Source organism: Petromyzon marinus, chromosome 42 (assembly GCF_048934315.1).
Source record: "Petromyzon marinus isolate PM22_M1 ecotype Great Lakes invasive population chromosome 42, UKy_Petmar_22M1.pri1.0, whole genome shotgun sequence".
In the NCBI taxonomy this organism is placed as follows: domain Eukaryota; kingdom Metazoa; phylum Chordata; class Hyperoartia; order Petromyzontiformes; family Petromyzontidae; genus Petromyzon; species Petromyzon marinus.
The window spans coordinates 7,861,670-7,877,640 of record NC_133708.1 but is presented as its reverse complement, the minus strand read 5'-3'; the positions used below and the strand labels follow the sequence as shown (position 1 = coordinate 7,877,640).

The window sequence follows — 15,971 nt, the reverse complement described above, 5'->3', positions numbered from 1 at the left end:
ACAAACAACCCATCATGCGGTATGGCGAAGCCTTTATCCAACAGTGGATTGACTAAGGCGACTGATTTAGATGAGACACAAATATATATATATCTGTCTGTTACAAGTTCATCAAATATATTAACCCATCACCTTCAAAATATGAATTGTATCCCTCAACAGCTTTTTTTGCAACAGAAAATGACCATTTGTAGTGTGCTCGTGAACCGAAGGAATCGTGTCAAGAGAGAGAGAGGAGAGGGACCTCGCTGATGTGCTCGCTGTCTTTCCAAGTGCTGAGAGAAACGCTCATGTTGACTTTGTCGAGTGTTTGATTGCACGATGGAGTATTATTATTGTTGTTGTTGTTGTGTGTGTGTGTGACTTCCCGGCTGCGCCTCTCAAAGCACTTCTGAAAAAAGAAAGTGGACCAAAAGGCCCAAATTGTCACAAATAAGCAGTGGGGGGTGGGGTGGGGGGGTGGGAGATAATGTAATGGAATTACACCGTGAGACATGAAGCAAAGACCACGTGCATCAGAGAAGACACGGAAATTAGAGGCATGTTGACTCTCTTGAGACAACTGGGGCTAGGGCAGGACGCGCCATGGCTAGGAGATGATGGTGATGGCCGGTGATCGAGACTTACAATGGAGCCGAAGGAGGGAACGAGGGAGGGAACGAGGGAGAGAATGAAGGAGAGAATGAATGAGGGAGCGAAGGAGAGAACGCGCCCCGAGATGGACGACCACTGCAGAGAGGAGAGCGATTTGAATGGGACCGTGCGCACTTCTCAAACATCACGCGGACAATGTCTGAGAGGCACACGCCGTGCCGTCTTTGCCTGCGTGCGATCCGTTTTCCCTCGGCGTTTACAGATTTGATGCGCGTGCACGTCCCCCTGGGTGTGTCGTTGCGTCCACGAGGGCAGTGGGCTTTCGGGAGGCTCTCATGTAGCAGTGGAGAGATCGGCTAGTGGCTGATCACGATGTCGACGACAGAAATTGCGGCGGTTTGCAATCGTGAGCGCGTGGCTTGGACTCCCACGTCCTCGCGTGCACAAATGCGCCCTCAGCTTTGGGTAACAGCGAACGAGTTAATTAAACTAGGTCCGGAGATACAGCAGTGATTATTTTCGCCAAATCTATAAAGTTCATACCCCCAGAGGCTGAACCTCACGTAACCTTCTTTAAATGTTAAAGAAGAGGTGTGTTCCTTTTCGTTCGCTCGATATATATTGACGCCCTGACAGTTGGGAGCATTCTCAGCTGCGGATTAATTAGATACGTTTTGCCGAGTGCTTTGTGTTGTTGTTGTTGTTGTCGCGTCCTCATATATGCCATCGTTATTTTTTTGCGTAAAAATTGTTCTTATTTCGTAGCACGCGTGCAAGAAACGTCTGAGACCACTCAGGCAAGGAGCGACAGACCGCGCACGCACGCGCGAAATTTTGTGCGCAGCCATTGAGGGTTGTTGCCCCGCCTGGTCATTCTTCAAGAGCATTGCATCGTTGAAATAAATATTTTTAATCGGCAACAATTAGATCGGAATATTTGGGAGTGGATGTTTTGGTGTTTGTTGCGTATACGATCTACGATGATAAAATTAACATATATCAGCTTTACTGTTGGCACCAAAAACGCAGCATGAATAAAACATCAAAGCACATTCTAATTGATATTTACTCTGACTCTTAAAAAGGCTGCTAACTTAATTAATAATGAGGAATCATGGCTTTAAACAGTAACGAGCAGAAGTTATAATGTAGATGCTTGGATTCTGAGAGACGCTGCTGGAAATGTGGTAAATGGTAAACATGTTTAATATACGGGGACATTTTACTTCCCTTGTAGTTTTTTTTTTAGGCCTAACAGCCTATCGCAATAATGTTTTTTTTTTATCAATAGTTTTATTGTCTTCAATTATTCCAGAATCAGTTTTCAACATATAACAATTGTGAATCATAACAATAAAAATGCCATTCATTTCACCAGGAAAGCCTCACAAGGAAGGATCCGTTTCGCAAAGTGTTCATCATTCAACCACTTCCTGACATAAATGATGGCTTTCTTGGAATTTCAGGAAACATTCTACTTTTGGTAATTCAGGTGCAGTAACTCTCTCCCAATAAGTCGAAAAGTCCCAGTACCGCGCCCCAACAATACACATGCATACAAAGACAAAGAACCCCCATAGCCTTAACAGACTGTGGTGGCAAGTGCTGTTAGCAAGCACCTATGAAGACCGGCACGGCACACGAGGGGGTGAGTGGCCAGCACCACGCCCGGCCGCTTTTGTCTCCCCAGTGGTGATGTTTACTACACACCGCACCAGGTGCTCATTTGAGGTTGAGTCGACCTAGGGGAGCCCAAATACGTAACAGAAATTTGACATTAAGGTTATAATGAAATGGCGCTTAACCTCTGATCTGCTCCCATGGTGTAGGTCAAAGAGTCGCGAGCGTGTGTCTTCACAGACGCCGAATCTACACTCGAGCACCCACAATTCATTCCCAGCCAACGGCTAACATCAGTGGCGAGTGATATCTGAAAAAGATCCCGGTTCCTTCACCTTCAACAACCCTCGCGAACCACCGAGGTGAGCGGTGTCGTCATGGGGCGGCCTTCGCGCAAATTCATGGATTGAGTCCATTAGCGGGCCAAGCAAGGTCACGTCGCTACGCACTGCCCAGATTCCCGTCGGGATGGAATTTCCGGTTCATGTCAGAATTCAACTAAAAACATAAAAAAGTCTGCGTGAATTGTGCTCCTGGTATTTCCAGTCGAGTCTCTCAGCCAACTATGTACGAATGACTTTACCGAAAGAACCCAAGAAGATGAATCATTGCAGTCACGAAAGCTTTAAATCGAAAATTAAACTATGTACGAACCAAGACCAAACCTGCTTGGCTTTGCAATCTTACAATAATATCAGCCACGTGTGGGGTCGGAGTTGCCACTTTTGTGGTACAAAAGCTCTGGGACGAATCATGGGATTAGTTATAAGGATATCTCCCGCATTACCATCAAAGGGGACATCTGCATGTGAATGCATTGTCTCGAGTGGTATATTATTTTACAACTGACAAAAACACTGGGACTTTAAGACATACATTTCCCATGACACCAGCTACCTCAACCATGTCCATTGCTTTACCCTACCCCTCCCCTCCCTCCAATGACACTCCCAGTCATTTGTGGTGGGTTTTTATTATTATTATTTAATTGCTCTTCGCCATTGAGTGACAAAAGAGCGGAGTGACTCTGTGGAGGTGAATTTCTCACCAGGCTTTGCAAAGGGCAGTCGTGCAGAAGAAATCTGCCACTACCCGCAGTCAATGCACTTCAACCCCGCGTGCCGGGTGAGCTCCCCAGTGGATTGCCTCAACTTGTTTTTCTTTCTAAAATGTTATTTATCCCATCACTTGACAAGTAGCAGGGGCTGAGGCGACCTATCAGGCATCCGTGGAACTGCATTGCATTGTTGTTATTGTTGCATACAGTTACGCATATAGTGTAGCCAGTGTTGGCGCTCGCCCCCCCCAAAGCGGCTCACGAAAAGAATAGTGGTGCATCAATCATAAGCTCAAAGTTAAATCCTAATAAACATAATATACTTCACATGATACGCCAGTGAATTTATCTCATCTCACGACTCGATTCCTAATACTGAACATCTGTGAAAGCGAGCTGCATAGCTCATCGGATTCCTCCAGTATAAATACGTATTCTGATTCTGAGTAGAGCGAAACTAATAATCCACCAGGCACACCGACTCAGAACCGCCATAAAAAATGTAATCAAGTGTTGAAAACTGCGTATATTGTGCGTAAAACACCAACACGCATGAGGGTTTACCAGTAGTGATACTAAAAAAAAAACCACACAGTTTGGTTGAGAAGCAGCAAGCATTGCCCGTGTCTGCATGAACATGTCATTGGGCTCCGCTGGCCACATCTCTGTCCCTTGTCTATATCTCTTCTGTCATCTCACCAGGATTAAAATCAACATTTGAAAGGGAGACCGCGAAAATTATTTCTGCCTCGGGGCCTTAAATGGGGCCAACGCAACCGTGGCTCGTGAGCAGCGAGATCAAGTTCTGCCGCACCCGACAATGTGAGCCATCGCGTGAGAGAAACACAGAGAGAGAGAAGGGTGAGGAGAGGCGGGGCAGCGTCGCTGGGAGGGACTGGGAGAAAGGTGAGCGCACGGAGGCCAAACAGACAGATAAATAGATCACAATGAATTTATACAGCACATGAATATAGTAGAACATTGATTTGCTTTCCACTCAATATTGCAATAGCTACAAGACAATGAAACAGCCGGGGCTCACGCGGCTCTGACCGGGGTCACGAGAAATGGGAACGAGATAACACAGTTGTGCGTGGCTCATCACAGCGGAAGCTGATTCGATGAATTACGGGCGTAATTTTGGAACGGCCCCTGTTCATTGATATTTTTGTCGTCACGCCGAGACGTCTTATTTAGAAGAACAGATGTTCCCACAATGCAGTGCTTCAGAGCTATGATTGCCTCGATTCTACAATCCCATAGCTCCGTTGTAAATGAAAGAAAACCTATAATAGAGGGGGGAGGGGGGTTGGGTTAGATAAAAAAATATGTGTCGTTAGACCCGCCACCACCCGACACAGCCAATTTGTAAGGTTCGCCACGTAAACAAAACATGCCGATTAGTTACTACTTCAACACACCGGTTTGTTTGGAGAGTAAACCCACAACATTTACAATTCGATTATATTTTAATTGAGAGAACCGTAGGGGCCGTCCATAAATGACGTCACGCACCTAGGGGGGTGGGGGGGGGTCAGACATTTGTGACGGTGTGTGACGACGGGGGGGGGGGGGGGTGTGAGAAATGTGACGTCACATCAAAATGCGCAACTTTAAATAAATATAGACAACACGTTCTACTTAATTAAATAGACTTTTTAATAAATGTTTTCTCCTACAACATCAGAGTGTAGCGCCACATTAAATACGCACTACAATGACAATAAATTTTGATTTAAAGCTTTCGTGACTGCAGTAATTCATATTCTTAGCTCTTTCGGTAAAGTCACGTTGAAGGGAAACAATAAAATAATAAAATATATATAAAACAACAAAAATTCTCACGAACGTTTGTGTTATGGTCGAAACGTCGTGAGAATTTTTATTGTTTTCCCTATATATTTTATTATTTTATTGTTTCCCTTCAACGTGACTTTACCAAAAGAGCTAAGAATACAATGACAGTAGTTTAAAGCGATTTGAAGCATGTTTTTTTTAGGGGGGGGGCAGAGTTTTGTGACGTCATAGTTGAGGGGGGAGGGTCTGACTTTTTGTGACGCCGTGTGACTAGGGGGGGGGGGGTCAGAAATCGTCCAAAATCGCGTGACGTCATTTATGGACGGCCCCGTAGCCCCAGTTCACCCTCCACAATTCTAGAGTGTTTAGAAACGTTTTTTTTAAGAGCAAGGAATGATTGATATAATTCTATCGGACAGAAAGCAAACCGAGATAACTGTGTGCAGTGGCAGATGTATGACTTGACACTTCATAGAGACAGAGAGATGAAGAGCCATAGGTGGAAGAGAGGAAGAGGCGAGTCTTGAGTCTGCATTAACGTAGGGGGCCGGTTCTCAGCAGTGCAAACGGCCAGAGAAATAGAATTCCACACGGTGGGAACAGCAATTTTTTTAAAAAAAATTATCTCCGGAAAGACTTGGCTCCACCATAGGAATGTGGAATTTCCACCACTGGCTTAGGGCTACAAACGGGAGATGAGCATTGTTCCATGCTTAAGCGCAGCAAGCCAGTGTGACGTAATATCTTGTCTTCGAAGCCTACAAGCAAGCCACGTCATTTGCCATTTTCCAGGGAGCAATTTTCGTTTTAACAAAAAAATATTTAAAAAGGTAATTGACCGCTCCTTTGTAAATTCAGCGATATTTTATTGAAGGATTTCCCACACCATGACAAGTCATGGGGGTTGTTTTGACCATACTGCGCCATGCTGGACCGGTATCGCATGCCACTGGCCACTGATGTTAGCCGTGGTCGAGAATCGAACTATGGCATTGCACTATAAGTCGAGCAAAATATCGTTAGCTCGATTCACATATACCAGGGCCTGTTCACTTGCTTGATTGCTTGACGCGTGAAAGAAATGGTAACAATTGGATCATTGGTAATGCGACCAAATTGAAACCTGGTATGAAACTATTCTACTCACACTCGAAAATAAGCGCATGTCTTACGAATGTGTTTTTTTTTGTTTGTTAAATATCCAAACGAATTTTTTTCACACGCAAACGCGATGCTTTTGTATCCCCGGGAGATAACTATCGCATTTTCATTGGCAAATAAACAAAAAGATACCTCATCCGTAAGCACCACCAGTGTCCAAATGACTAATAGCCAATTTAAACCACGAGCATCATTCAGTGGGCACCAGATCACAGACCCAAGATATTGCCAGAGGGGTGTTTTTTTAGAGCCGCTTCGGATAAAACCAATGGGATCGCATAACTCAGCCGTTGTTACTTATCGGTGAGCGTTTCTCCACCACGCAGGGATGCGCCCACAGCACACGTGTTCCGGCATTTCCACCCCCCCCCCCAGGAGGAATTTATAGATGTGTCTGGACGTTGTTTTGAAATACCGTACCTATTAAATGCAACCCACACGTGTTGTGAGTTGAGCAGGCGTCCATTAGCCACGTGGCTGGTGTGACGTAACTAGGTTTGCTCAAGAGCCAGCCCAGCCTTTTTGACCACCCAGGTACATACACGTACTGTCGAAACGATGCACATTGAACTTCTTTCGCGCCTACGATTAGCACTGTTGGATACGTACGGTGCGAAAGAGGTTCAACGTACATACATCTACAGCGAGCAGGGGGACTTAAGCCAACACACGGTACCGAGACGCTGGGATAAAAAAAATAAACTCTCACCATTGATAGATGACCCATTAATATTGAGCCGCCACACACGCACAGCGCCTTCATCAACCCCCGCCGCTGCATGGTGGCCTCCCCATGCCGTGTGGAGGTGTAACACGGTCCTCGAATTGAGACAAAGTTGGGGGGGGGCGGGGCGGGTTGCAAGCGAGGCATTCGAAAAGTTTAGCGGTGCAAGGGAAGATGTCGAATGAGGCTTGTTGCGACCTACAGCGTGGTGGGTGAGTGGGTGAGTGAGCATGGTGTTGTGAGATAGTGTGGGGAGCGGTAGTGTAGCGTGTTAGCGTGTTGCGCTACGACCCCAGCTCGATTCCCGCTCACGGCCAACACCGGTGACGATTATCTAAACACGTTCTGGGCCTCCCCTAGGTCGACTCAGCCTCAAAAGAGGACCTGGTGCAGTCTGTCAACATCGCCACTGGGGAGACAAAGGCGGTTGGGCGTGGTGCTGGCCACTCATCCCCTCGTGTACCGTGCTGGCCTTCATAGGTGCTCGCCTACAACACTTGCCCCAGCAGTCTGTTAAGGCTATACGTGGTGGTGGGGGGGGGGTCTTTGTCTTTGCTGCGAGATGCAGTCTGTTGGTGGTGGAACAGAGTATGGCTGAGGTGAAACGGTCAGCCTGGTAGAGGAAGTGGTCAACAGGACGCGCGTGGAGGAATCAACAAGCTGTGTTCATATTCTTGGTTCTTTCGGTAAAGTCACGTAGAAGGGAAACAATAAAATAATAAAAATATAAAACAATAAAATTCTCACGACGTTTCAAATTTTGCCGTGGTTTTCACACCTGATGATGATTGCTTGTGTTGCAGTCGAAACGTCGTGAGAATTTTATTGTTTTATATTTTTACTATTTTATTGTTTCCCTTCTACGTGGTGACTTTACCGAAAGAACCAAGAATATGAATCCCTGCAGTCACGAAAGCTTTAAATAAAAAAATCTTAAGTGTTGTTGACCTGCAATGTGGCGCTTCATAGACAGATTGCATCACGCGCCACTCTTGGCGTTGCCTCGCCTCGTGAAGAGTTCACCAATCACCACTCTCAGTCCCGTCCGAGTGCAGGGCATGGAGGCCACCGAGTGAGTCTCTGGACGTCCACGCATTTCGCGGGCGAAATGTTACAAGGATGAGGCGTTCAAAGTGAACGTATAGGCAGGTTCACGTGTTGTTATTACTGCAAGCCGTGATAGGAGCTCATCTTGATTTAAAGCTTTCGTGACTGCAGGGATTCATATTCTTGGTTCTTTCGGTAAAGTCAAGTAGAAGGGAAACATTAAAATAATAAAAATATAAAACAATACAATTCTCACGAATTTTTTAAATTTTCTTGCTGTGGGTTTTCACACCTGATGATGATTGCTTGTGTTGCAGTCGAAACTTCGTGAGAATTGTATTGTTTTATATTTAAAACACCAAACTGAATTATTTGACTGCAACACAAGCAATCATCATCACCTGATGATGATTTATGATAATTGTATTGGTTTTTATTTTTGTTATTTTATTGTTTCCCTTCTACGTGACTTTACCGAAAGAACCAAGAACAGGAGCTCATCTGTTTGAATCACATAATGAGTACGCGGCATACATGACTGAAATATATTTATATCCCTAATATAATATTCGCGTGCTCTTGTTGAGACCCAGGGGTTGGGAATTGCCGTTCTACATTTGAGGCCCAATTAAACTTAGTCTCAATGTTCAACTGAGCGTCTCTATTGCCCAAAATGTAAACGTGTTTAGGGCGAGCAATTAAAGTCTAAATCTTTGTGTTTTTTTTTTAATATGAGCAGTTCATCAACGTACCTCGAGACATTTTCGTTTTAAGATCCTAAATGTAGAAATAGTCTTAGCATTATTACATTTAATTACTTACATCGTTTAATTCTACCTTGACTCTTTTTTCCTCGCACTATAAAAAACAGATTTGTCGTCTGAAAGTTGTATGGAACATTCGCTTTATTGGCAGGACCGTTGATGAATCTTCATGTCACATTGACGAATGAATGCAGTAAAAATGGGAGACCCCAAGACAGTTTGATCTCATGTATGACCTTTGCTAATAGGGAGCATCCTTCCCAGGTATGGACACTGCCTAACCCTGACATATGTTGTCGAATTCCTCTCCGCTGCTTTGAAAATCGCTGCCGAATGCCTCCCCATGAGATTCGCCCCAAAGGATACGGAGGGCTAAGTCTTGCGGAGGCATAGCGCCTCGAGCCAATGGGCTGCTACGCCGGTCCAATGTGACCTCTCTCGAGGAAGAGGTCACGGCCTCGCGTGGAATTACACCGGGGCAGCGAGAGGGGGAGATGCAGGGAGGTGACGTGCATGTCTTCTTGCTGGAGAGCACCGAGCTATCAGCTGCTCACGAGGGACCTTAAAAAAAGAGAGTGGGAGGAAGTAAAAAAAAAATATCTGTAATTAAAATGACTTTGTCACGAATGACACTGCCCTTAGATGGCTCGTGACGTTTCAAACAGAGGTGTGTGCGCGCGTGTGTTCGTTATTTTAAGTTGCGCAAACATAAAATAAAAATCCGTTTCTGCAACGTTCAGGTGTCAGAACTAATTGCTCTGTTGTGGAAGAAAGGGGAGGATTCGTTTTGGGATTGGGAACTGCAATCCGTTGCATGATGCTCGTTCAGTACATCGTGGAATCGGCTCGTGCGTGGGCGCGAGGTGGATTGTTGCAACACAGAGCAATTAGAGATGAAGGACACTTGGGAAGGCTTTTATTCAGCAGTGGATTGATGATGGCTGAGTATGATGAAGATGGTGACATGTCATGAAGTAATTATCGATAGGACACATTCTACATATCGGAAAGCTGAACATTCTGGCATTCTCACAAAAGAACATCCTGGAAATAAATGAACTTGACACAATTCCAAATGTATGTTTTTTTTTAAGGGAAAATGTATTTCTAAATAGCTGTCCATCATCGTCAGGGAATTACCCACCTATTGGACGAACACTTATGTGTAATGAATGTCACAGACGACATGTGAACACAAAAAGAGGCGAATTAAAGGAAGGAGTGAAATTTGTTTTTTACGGTAAATTGAATTTGCAAAGGCATAGTATGAAAAATAATAATAATAATGGGTGTAACCCTTCCTGCATTGTCTCTGACAATGCATATATTATCAGAGCATGTGTTGTTTGCATGTTCACCACAAGTACGTGTGCTTAATGCAGACTTGATTCCTTGCAAAAAGGTTTCTATTTGGTGTAGAACATCTTAACACCTCATTTATTGCCAGAAAGGGCAAGTCCTATGATTATTTTTCATACTTTGATACTGGCAAAAAAAGGTGCCCATAGATATCGTAAAGGCACGTTTCGCTCTCCTTGGAAAGTGTCATCACAGATTGTTTGTGAATGGTGCCACATCAAGATGAAGGTTTAACCACACCAAAGTTAGTGTCTGTGCCGATCTGATGCCAAGCACATGATGCCAACCGCATATGCTAAGTTGTGGGTTTTAGAGTACACTGGACCCGAAGGTGATTGTAGCTTAGTAGGCACACCGCGCCAGTGGGATTGTTTATCTGCACGCATGCCCATCTGCTGTGGACATCACGATCCCAGAACGCTACCCTCAGGAGTTGGGCAATGCCTAACAAAAGCCATGGATGGCCAAGTAGGCGCGGATTGGAAGGAATTATTCCCAACGCGCGCTCTTCAACAAATGTAACAATGCACGGCATCGTGAGCGTAATAACAAATGCAGATTTTGCCTGAATATATAAAAAAAACATATACTGGTACACTAAAGCACAATGGGACGTAAAGAAATATTTGTGCATAGGGTAATAATGTGACTCAGTATGTGTCGGTGCAGGCACACACCGTATTCTCAAGATTATTAGACCTACCTTCTCCTCTGTTTTATTTTACTAAAAATTGGTGCCCATGTCTTACAATCCACGAGGTGTGTGTGAGTGTGTGAGTGTGTGTGTGTGAGTATGTGTGTGTGTGTGAGTATGTGAGTGCATGAGTGTGTGTGAATGAGTGAGTGTGTGTGAGTGTGTGAGTATGTGAGTGTGTGTGAGTATGTGAGTGTGTGTGAGTGTGTGTGTGAGTGTGTGTGAGTATGTGAGTGCGTGTGTGAGTGCGTGTGTGAGTGCGTGTGTGAGTGCGTGTGTGTGTGAGTGTGTGTGTGTGAATGTGTGAGTGCGTGTGTGAGTGTGTGTGTGTGAGTGTGTGTGAGTGTGTGTGAGTGTGTGAGTATGTGTGTGAGTATGTGAGTGTGTGTGAGTATGTGAGTGTGTGTGAGTGTGTGTGAGTATGTGAGTGTGTGCCGGAGGCCCCAGGGGGACAGGCGTCTATGACGTCTCCTGGCCAAACCCCAATTGGCGGAGCCAGGAGATTGAATCTCTACCCTCGGGGCACCTCCAGAAACAACGAAAAGCTACTTCGTGTGGCCACGTGGAATGTTCGAACGCTCACTGCGGAGGAGAGGCTGCCACTCCTCTGTCGGGAACCTGGATCTATGTGGCATTCAGGAGGTCCGGTGGACCGGTTCTGGCTCCTGCCACCATGAAGGGTGGACAGTCCTCTACTCGGGGCAGCAGACTGCCAAACAACAGGGTGTGGCTCTTCTTTTGAACAAAATAATGAAGGGTGTGTGGGAGCGTGGCGGTGAGGTGTGGGAAGCTGTAAGCCCCAGGCTACTTTGGGCTTGCCTTCCCATCAACCGGAGGCGAGGAGTGGTGGTCGTGGTTACTTATGTCCCCACCGAAGACGAACATCCGTGGAGGAATGCAGGCAAAGCCGATGAGCCAGATGCCTTCTATGACCTCCTGTCACAGGTGCTGGCTAAAGTGGCCCCTCAGGATAGAGTCATCTTGTTGGGTGACTTCAATGCCCGAGTTGGTCATGATGCTGGCACCTGGTCTGGAGTGATTGGAGGGCATGGGCCAGATCAGCTCAATAACAACGGTAGGAGGCTACTAGATTTTTGTGCAGCACATGGGCTTGTAATTACCAACACGCTGTTCCGGCATCGGCGCATCCACACAACATCATGGATGCATGCCGGTTCCAAGCAAGAACATCTGCTGGACTACATAGTGACGGACCAGCGGATGCGAGCCCATGTCCTTGACACCAGGACTTTCCGTGGAGCTGATCTGCCCTCTGACCATCGACTAGTCATCTATAAGATGAGCCTGCCATTCTTCCACTCCGGTGGTGGGTGTACTCCCAGGACCCCATTCCAACCTAAAGTGGCCTGGTCTCAGTTAGCTGATGAAAGTTGCAAGCGAGAATTTCATCATCGCTTGCGGCTGGGGTTGGCATTGTCCCCCACTCCTCCTGATGTCAAGTGCAAATGGGCGAGGTTTAGGACTGTTACTCATGCAGCTGCAATGGCTGCTTTGGGTACGCGGTTCAGACCTCCCCAGAGACCCTGGCTGACAGAGGAGGTGTTCAGGATAGTTGAGAAAAAGCTACAGGCCCACTGTCATCGGCTACAGAATCCCACGTCAGAGAATGAGGAGGCTTACTGCAGCCTTCGCTCGGAGGTTCGGAGAGCCGTGAGGCGCTGCAAGGATGGGTGGTGGTCGCGGGTGGCTGAGGAGATGGAGTCTGCCTTAGTGGCCCACGATCACAAATCTCTTTTTAACTCCATCAAAAAAGTAACCTGCAGCACGACACCTATTACCATCATTTGGGGAAAAAACGGTGATCCAATCTCCGACCCCCAAGAACAGGTTTGCAGATTTTCTGAGCATTTCTGTGAGGTCCTGGGGGAGGGGAAATCCCTCAGCCAGGAAAACATCGTGGCACAAAGTGGGGATGACCCTGCTGAGGCTGCGGTGCCTCAAATATTGGAAGAAGTCACCTCCTGTGAGTGGCTGGCTGAGGTGTCATCTGTTGAGGAAGTACTGAAGGCGATCCGGAGTCTGAGACCAAGAAAGGCACCGGGCAGAGATGATTTCCCAAGCGAAATGCTGAGGGAGGGTGGCGTTGGTGCATAGACTGCCCTATATGACATCATAACAACAGTCTGGACCACTGGATGGGTTCCGCAGGATTGGAAGGATGCCCTGGTGGTCCCCCTCTTTAAGAAGGGGGATCGCACAGACTGTAACAACTACAGGGGCATCTCACTCCTCAGTGTGCCGAGAAAGGTTCTGGCAAGGATTATTCAACATCGCCTTGCCAGGCACGCTGAGGAGAGGCTTGCGGAGCCCCAATGCGGTTTCAGGAAAGGGCGGTCCTGCACAGATGCCATATTTTCTGTCCGTCTGCTACAGTAGAGGTGTAGGGAATTCCAACAAGACCTACATCTCTGCTTTATTGACCTGGTCAAGGCCTATGATACCATCAGTAGGCCTGGGCTCTGGGTTGTTCTTCGTGCTTTTGGAGTCCCTGATCCTCTGCTCACGATCATTAAGGACCTTCATGATGGTGAGCGGGCCCGGGTAAAACTGAGTGGCCGGGAGTCAGAGCCATTCCCTGTACACCTTGGGGTGCGACAGGGATGTCCTCTGGCTCCCACATTATTTAACATCTATTTTGACCACGTAGTTCGTGAAGCCTTCAATAGCTGTACCAGGGGAATCTCCATTTGGTACAGATATAATGGGAGGCTGATCGATGCCCGGGTGCGGTCAAGGGATGGCTCCCTATTGCTCAACCACGTTATGTATGCCGATGATTTGGTAATAGCTGCTTATTCAGAGGAGGCGTTGGAGACGCTGCTGCTGAGACTGGAGCGTGCCACTAAAAAATAGGGCCTTACCATCAGCCCCACCAAAACTAAGCACCTACCTGGGTATTTTGTACCATCGGACACTCCACCCCCACAACTCCCAATCGGTGATGGGGCAGTTGTGGAGAGAGTGGAGAGTTTCCCATACCTGGGCAGTGTGCTTATGACCGGCTCCAGTTGAACAGCAGAGATCTCACTCCGAATCAGTCGAGCGGCAATATCTTTTCATTGGTTGCGTAACGCTGTGTGGAAGCTACCTGGTCTGTCGCTCCGCAATAAGCTTCAGGTATTCTCGGCCACGGTCATTCCCTCCCTTCTCTACGCTTGCGAAACGTGGACCCCCTTAATGGAACATCTTCGCCGGTTAGAAAAATTTAGGCTAGCTTGCCTACGATTCATCCTGGGTTTAACCAGACAGGATTGTGTAAGGAGCTCACAAATCCTCGAAAGATATGGGCAAGGTCCAATTGGTGAGTTCCTCGGGCAGGCAAGACAGCGTTGGCTGGGTCATGTAGCCCGCATACCCAGCCACCGCATGCCGAAACAGCTTTTGTTCGGCTTGATCGAGGGGGCTAAACGGGCGCGGCACGGGCTAGAGAAGAGATGGAGTGATGTGGTACAGGAGGACGTGAAGCTGAGTGAACTTGCCGACGACTGGTACCAGCGGTGTCAAGTTCGGCCTCTGTGGAGGAGGCTCGTGAAGGACGCTACTGGGCAGTTGGAGGCAGTTGCCCTCCAACAACAAAGGAGGGCGGAGGAGCGACGCTCACAACAACGAGCGGAGCGCCGGGTGGCTAAAGCACAGCAGGTTGTCACAGTAGGGGGCACAGGTGGTGCATCAGCCAGTCATCTCAGTCATCTCAGTCAGTCGACCCGTGGCACCTGGGTCTGCCCCGTGACCTCCTGCCAGCGGGCGTTCGACATTTCACGTGGCCTCAAGGTGCACATGGCCTGGCACAAGCGTCGTGGTGACGTCACCGCCACTTAGTGGCGAATGGCGGTTGTTGTTGTGTGAGTGTGTGAGTGTGTGTGAGTGTGTGTGTGAGTGTGGGTAGCGGTCGTGTAGCGGTTAGCGCTATGAAGCTGGCAACTCGAGTTCGATTCCCGCTCATGACCAACAGTGACTAATATCTCAACAGGTCCTAGGCATCCCCCAAGTTGACTCATCCTAAAATGAGTACCTGGTCTGGTGTATAGTAAACATTGTCACTGGGGAGACAAAGGCGGCTGGGCGTGGTGCTGGACACCCACCCCCTCGTGTGCCGTGCCGGCCTTCATAGGTGCTTTTCGCTAACAGCACTTGCTCCAACAGTCTGTTAAGGCTACACGGGGAAACTTTGTCTGTGCATTTATGTGAGACACCAGATTTGCCTAACTTTAGTTACACTGGCCACGGATTTTTTGGGGGGTGCATTTTTCTTTCCAGGGCATCTTACAATCCGGAAAAGATGGTAATTATGTATGCACTTGCACTGCATCTTACATACACAACCATACAGGAGAGTAGGATCTCTGTCCTAAGGCAGGCGGCTATTGTGGTGTGGAGCGTTAAGAGAATGTACGATAAGCAATAGCGGCACACTCTCTATTGAGAACAACCTTTCCTACACAGACGTCTTCACACACTGGGAGCAACAACAAAAATGACCATGAGCCATAAATTACATCGTCGTCAAACAATGCTTCATTCTTAACGCGCTATTTAATTCACGTGCTCCGTTCGGGTCATTAGAAATTCGGGGGAAATGCCCGAGAGAACACAAATCATCGTGCGTTTGCCACAAACATTCACGAGCCACTCAAGTACATAATGAGTCCGGTCTCGCTGCGTCCTTTGTATTGTTCGCATCCAGTTCCATGTCGGTGGCTGGTCAGCTCAAGGGTCACGTGATTTTTCTACGACCGTGGATTCAAATTTCGGGCTCAGTCGCCCGTAACCAAACCGGCCGCACAAGCGTGGTAAGGTGATGGTCTGAGCGCCGTCACCAAATACTCCACAACAAAATCATTCTCGCACTACATTCGTTGTTTTTTTTTTCTCACACGATCTGGCAAAAACTCCAGAAGCACAACAATTAAAAGCGTTCGTTCGCGTATGTCTGCAAAATGTGAGTGGCGATATGCACATTTGGCTTCAATTCATATCGGCACTGGTGAAATCATATTTGATTTACACTTGTATTAATCACGAATGAAACGTCAAATGCTATTTAAATTGTTCGCAACGCATCCCAGTTCAATCAGCCGACATGTCACACGAGGCTAAATTTTGTTGGTATTGCAATCTACATGAAACACATTT

The 15,971-nt window shown here is 47.1% G+C and overlaps 1 long non-coding RNA gene across 1 annotated transcript; it reads left to right on the top strand.

Moving 5' to 3' along the window:
- The first annotated feature begins 459 nt into the window (after nucleotides 1–459).
- LOC116951230 (uncharacterized) lies at nucleotides 460–9,341 on the top strand. Its single transcript, XR_012946561.1, has 3 exons — nucleotides 460–2,576; nucleotides 3,266–4,177; nucleotides 7,314–9,341. It is a non-coding gene; the product is annotated as an uncharacterized LOC116951230 (long non-coding RNA).
- Nucleotides 9,342–15,971: the final 6,630 nt, after the last annotated feature.